The 6,000-nt window shown below is 44.1% G+C and overlaps 1 long non-coding RNA gene across 1 annotated transcript in view; it reads right to left on the bottom strand.

The window, feature by feature from the left end:
* Positions 1-691: 691 nt before the first annotated feature.
* LOC105500262 overlaps positions 692-6,000 on the bottom strand; it is a 43,796-nt gene continuing 38,487 nt past the window's right edge. The window contains exon 3 of the long non-coding RNA XR_001000003.1: positions 692-999. This is a non-coding gene — a long non-coding RNA (uncharacterized LOC105500262). The remainder of the gene's footprint in view (positions 1,000-6,000) is intronic.

Raw genomic sequence — 6,000 nt, 5'->3', positions numbered from 1 at the left:
TAGCATTAGATTTTCTCCAACCTCTCAGAAGACCCTTAAAAATATACCTCAAATACCTGAATGTGTGAGGCATTGAGTAAAGTGAGTTACTGGCTAACACTAGAAGATCCCCGGGCTCAGTCCTCACTCTTCTTCTTCTCTGTCTACAGTCACATGCTTGGTGCTGTCCCCATCTCTGATGGCTGTAAATTCCATTTGCCTGCTGCTGTCCATGAATGGAAGCCTACCCAGGACCCTCTCCTGACCTGGAGACCCATACATCCAACTGCCTGCTTGGCAGCTCCCGTGGATGATTCGTGATCAGCATTCTCAGCAGTGAAATCCTGAACGCTCCTCCCCAAATCCACTGGACGGTCAGCCCTTCTGTGCCCAACACCTAAATTGGGATTGAATCATCTCCTGTGTCTGTCTTACTTTATTTGTTTATTTCAGGTGCAGAGCATTGTTCTGTACTTATGACCTGCTGCATTCTCTCTGGAATCACTGGAGGCAGGTTGGGAGGAAGGGATGGCTCTCCGTTTTACTTTAATTTTTTCCCCTACACAAACACTTTATACGTTGAAGATGTGTGACCCGCAATGCATTGGGAATAAAACTATTAAGTAAGCCACACTGCTTATAAGCAATACTCCAAACTACTACTGTTGGTGGGGAGAATTAATGTCACTATCCAGAAAGCCTGGTGACAAACTTTTTTTGAGACATCTACTTCAAATCAGTTTATTCAAAAGAGATTAACATGTTCACTCCCACGCCCTGCCCTACATGCTCACGCCGTCAGTGTGACAGGGAAGGTCCAGGGAAGAAGTGCTCCGAGATCACAGACAGTCCATCGCAGTGTGAGAGACCCACCTTGCAGTGAGGAAAACAGTGTGTTTTATAGGAGCACAAGTCCACTAGTAATGTTCATGAAGGCTGCTATTCAGTGGATCTTTCAGCAAGTGCATACACAAAGTTGATGACTTCCTACGAACAGTTACAAAATGTTCAGTCTTCTGACTAGGTCAAGAGAAAAAACAAAAACAATAAAACAGACAAACAAAAACAAACAACAAAAAAACAGACATCCCAGGTTATATATATCTGTCTGCACTGGCAGGATGCTCCCAGTGAGGGGAACCCCAGCTTGGAAAGCTCCCAGCAGGCACTGCCAGGTAAGCAGCTCCTCTGAAAGAATGCAGTCTCTACTGGGTTGTTTAGCCTGTGTGTGCCACACGTTGATACTCTGCCCAAACAGCTGTTTTAACTGAAGTGGAATATTCCACATAGCACTAATACAAAAGCAAAATATCTCTTCATTGTATGTTTTCCTATCTGGAAAATACAGGCTTTCTCAATTCTATAAATGTAAAAAAAAAAAATTACAGAAAATGTAAAGCCTATTGCACAAATTGGAAAGCCTGTTTATGTTGTGACATATTGTTACATTCAAATTATATAGGAAGTTCCCTGGCAATGCTCATTGCTGAGACCAGTTTGTTTCTGAAGAGACCATGTGTGTCTGGAGTTGGTTCCTGCTGGTGTGTTCATGGTCTCGCTGACTTCAAGAATGAAGCCACAGACCTTCATGGTGAGTGTTACAGCTCTTAAAGATGGCACAGACCCAAGAAGTGAGCGGTAGCAAGGTTTATTGTGAAGAATGAAAGGACAAAGCCTCCACAGCGTGGAAGGGGATCTGAGTGGGTTGCTGCTGCTGGCTGGGGTGGCCAGTTTTTAGTCCCTTATTGTCTCCGCCCATGTTCCATTTCTATCCTATCAGAGTGCCATTTTTTCAATCCTCTTCACAAGTGACTACTTTTAGAATCCTGTTGACAGGTGCATTTGACAGAGCACTGATTGGTGAGTTTTACAATCCTCTTGTAAGACAGGAAAGTTCCCCAAGTCCCCACTGGACCCAGGAAGTCCAGCTGGCCTCACCTTTCACATGGACCTTGGCAAACCCTCAGCTGGGCATAAGAGAGGCGATGGGTGTCTCAGGTTGGGCTCTACACCCAGGGTTATTCTGGAGGCAGCTCCTGCGGGCTCCAAGCACCAATTGTTAAATGCACAGGAATTCTATGAGGAAGTTGCTAAACTGTTTATAGCTTGAAATCAGCTGTGGCAGGAATTTTGACACCACAGAAATCAGCAACTGCTGCAAATCAGGGTTGTTGTTTAAATTCAGAAAGCCTGTTTAGACCACCATGCCTCGTTCCAGGAGGAGGAGTGTAAAAGGTGGAGAATTATTACAGGGTGATTACACTGCTCAGAGGGGTAAGAGACGCTATCCAGAATGCAACAGCATACTGTACCAGGAACATTTTTTAAAGCTGCCTGGTAACATGTTTCCGTCTCTGAATTTGATTGGATTATTAAAGGTTCCAATTCTGCATGTTTTTATAATTATTATTTCAAATTACAGTAATAATTTCAGCCTAAGAATTAGCTAGCCAACGTTTGGTCTCCTTATATGTCAGAAAACCTTTCCATGTCTGGTTACCATGCTTTCAACGGACATCTAGTAGAGAGGCAGCAAAAAGAAGCAGGCCAGGAAATTGCTCACATGTAATTAGAAGAGAAAGTTGTCAGCAACCTTGTCGGAAGTCCTAGTCACCTTCCAACTAGTTCTGACTCAGCAAGCCGCTCAGGAGTGCACCCACCAAATCCAGCAGAAGGCCCGATAGGTAGTGAGGGAAGGTGCCAGCCTAGCGGGTAGCTCCTCAGCTGAGATGTGAGTCAGTGAAAAACAGAAATATGCTCCCCTGACTCAGCCGTACTGTGCTATGTTAACAACCCAAGGGGCTAAGAGCAAAGTGTGATTTTTCACGGAGAGAAAATATTGACACAAGAGCACATGTAGGAATTTTTCCATTTATCTCACAAATTATGCTGATCTAATTGACCCAGGCATCAAAAAGTCAGTACTCAGAGGAAAGTTGCAGCCAATAACATAAAGGAGTGAATAAGATAGATTTGCAAATGTCAGAACGTCAAGAATGATGCCAGGACTGAAGACTCAGAAGAAGATGTAGAATAATTATCTGAGCAAGAGAGATGCATCTGAGACTTACTGAAGGGCACGGGGGCCTTGAGTTACAATCCAAGGGCAAAAGCAAGAAGGGTTAGTGTCGTCATTCAAGTAACTTTATTCCAGGCAGAAATTTCTATATACCAAGTAATGTCTGAGGGAATGGTCCAAACTTACTCTGGGGGAAAAAAACAGTAGTTTTGTTTAGGTGCAAAGCAAAGACACAGTAATAAACTGAAGTAAAATGTACAAGTGCAGGTGTGAACGAAAGGACTGGAGAAGACCCAGCCTGGAGCGTGGCCCTGAGCCAGCTGGCAGCTGCTTGGGAAGGCGTTGCACTGCGGCTGATGAAGAATCTGACTTTGACTACAAACGCTATCTCTTACCATAGCCTTCCCTGATGCTGGCCTCTGATGGTTCTGATCTTTGCTGCCAGAGCTGCCCTGAGTTTTCTCTCTTTGCTTTTTACATTTCCTTGGATATTTTAAAGAAAAAGTTAAAAAAAAAAAAAAGGCTATATCCTGTTCTAAAACATTTTCAGGAAGTCTACTACAAATTGCATTTGTAAAGAAATAATAAGTGCATTCAAAGGACTAGGCATGGATTTATATTCAGCTCACAGCCTAGCAGAGCCAATAAAACCAAAGTCAAGTCCCAGTTTTAGATGGAGACCTCTCGAATCGCGACATCCCTTTTAAAGATGTTAGGTTTATTTATACACAGGAGGTGGATGGAAAAATGGAGTTTGTGGATATTACTATTTTTGTTCCACGAGGGAACAGTTTTATATTCCTTGACTACCAAACAACTGGGCTAAAAGCTTGAAATTACCAATCCTTGTCATAAAGACAGAAGGATATTACGCTGAAATGGAGGAGAGATAGTATTTCATTAATTCAACAAATTATTATGGAACAATGTTTTGAAACAGTCACACTGTCAGATACTAGAATATGTAAATGAATGAGACATATTTACCACTCTCCCAGGACTGAGGGACTGCTGAGGAAGATACGTGGAAAGGTTGTTATAATCCAGATCAGTGAGATTTCATGTGAGTAATGCACGTAATGATCCCATGAAATGCGGAGTTACCAAATGCACATGATGTTCTCATGTTGGCAGGCTAGTTTACTGATGTGCAGAGTTGGCTGGTCATCAGAAGTGGAGAAAATCAACTGTGTACTAATTCATTTGGATGAAACACAATAAAAGGAACTCTTTTTCTGTTTTTGTTTTTTGAGACAGAGTCTCACTCTGTCACCCAGGCTGGAGTGCAGTGGCGTGATCTCGGCTCACTGCAACCTCTGCCTCCCGGGTTCAAGCGATTCTCCTGCCTCAGCATCCTGAGCAGCTGGGATTACAGGCACATGCCACCACACCCGGCTAATTTTTGTATTTTTAGTAGAGACGGGGGTTCACCATGTTGGTCAGACTGGTCTTGATCTCCTGACCTCGTGATCCTCCCACCTCAGCCTCCCAAAGTGCTGGGATTACAGGCGCGAGACACTGCACCCAACAAAAGGAACTCTTAAAAGTTCATTAACAAAAAGCATCATGGAAATGCAAAGGGGAACTTCATACGGTCTGTAGAATTGGGAACGGTGTCCTGGGGAAAATGATATTTTTGTTGTCAAAATAGGACTTGGCCAGAGAGGGAGGACAAAAAATTGTAAGGTGGTCAGAAATGGCACAGCAAGTGGAGGACCATGGGCAGTTCTGTGTTGCTGGATCATGATGTGCTAGGCACAGCTGACAATGGCAGGTTGGAGAGGGAGGACCCTGTATGTGCTGGTAGCATACTTGGATTTCTTTTTTTCTTTCTTTTTTTTTTTTAAGATTCACTCTTGTTGCCCAGGCTAGAGTCCAATGGTGTGATCTTGGCTCACTGCAACCCCTGCCTCCCAGGTTCAAGTGATTCTCCTGCTTCAGTCTCCTGAGTAGCTGGAATTACAGGTGCATGCCTCCATGCCCAGCTAATTTTGTATTTTTAGTAGAGACGGGGTTTCTCCATGTTGGTCAGGCTGGTCTTGAGCTCCTGACCTCATGTGATTCACCCCCCGTCAGCCTCCCAAAGCGCTGGGATTACAGGCATGAGCCACCGTGCCCGGCCTTGGATTTCTTATGTGGGCCATGGCAAGGCACTAAAAGGGGCTAAGCCAGACAAATTTCCATTTAAAGATGAGTGCCCAGACCCCAGTGTGGAGGACAGATTTAAGAAGGACAAGACTTGAGACTAGAGATGATTTTGGAGGCTACTGAGTTATCTAGGTGCAAGTGAGGGTTTGGACTGAAGCAGTAGGAGTAGACGAGGAAAAGCAGAGCAGGCTGGAGAAATATTTATGAAGGTAAATTGGCAAGGCCTCCAAGGGTAGAGAAGGTGATGGAAAAGACAGAACTTCTGGGTTTTGATAACTGGTGATAGTCCCCACCAGCCACAGCAAAGTACAGAAAAGGTAGGGGCTATAGCTAAAGAGGTAAGTGATGATGTCACTGGAGACACCAGAGGAATACTGATGATGCCCCGGAGGCAGTTAGGTCCTTGTCTCTGCAGCCTGGGGAAGGGCGGAACTGGAGCACAGGATTGGAGAGTCAGAGGAAGTGGGCAAAGAATCCAAAAAGTGCTCATGACATTAATTAAGGGGAGTGTGTGGAGGAGATAAGCAGGGAGCCAAGAATTTAAGGTCTGAGCCAAGAAAAAGAAAGGAAGCTACGGAAAAGCTAGAGATACCTCTAAAGTTCAGGGACAGGTGTTTGGGGTGATGCAGGCTGCTGTCCTCAACTTCCTTGAAGAAGCAGGATGCAGAGTGGCCTGCTACACAGATGAGGGGGGCTTGAGGAGAAAAACAAAAGTCTTAAATAGATACAATTTTTAATTTAAAAACAAATTTAAAAAGAAAAAAAAAAGAAAATTCTCACCAAAGACAATTAGGAGAATAAAGTGAGGCCAGCTGAACGCTGATAACGTGCATTTTCAGTGGCGCAATTCCACC

The sequence above is a fragment of the Colobus angolensis genome, unplaced genomic scaffold, assembly GCF_000951035.1.
Source record: "Colobus angolensis palliatus isolate OR3802 unplaced genomic scaffold, Cang.pa_1.0 Scaffold654, whole genome shotgun sequence".
NCBI classification, from domain to species: domain Eukaryota; kingdom Metazoa; phylum Chordata; class Mammalia; order Primates; family Cercopithecidae; genus Colobus; species Colobus angolensis.
Note: the sequence above shows the minus strand (reverse complement) of the source record. Positions and strands in the feature narration are given on the sequence as shown.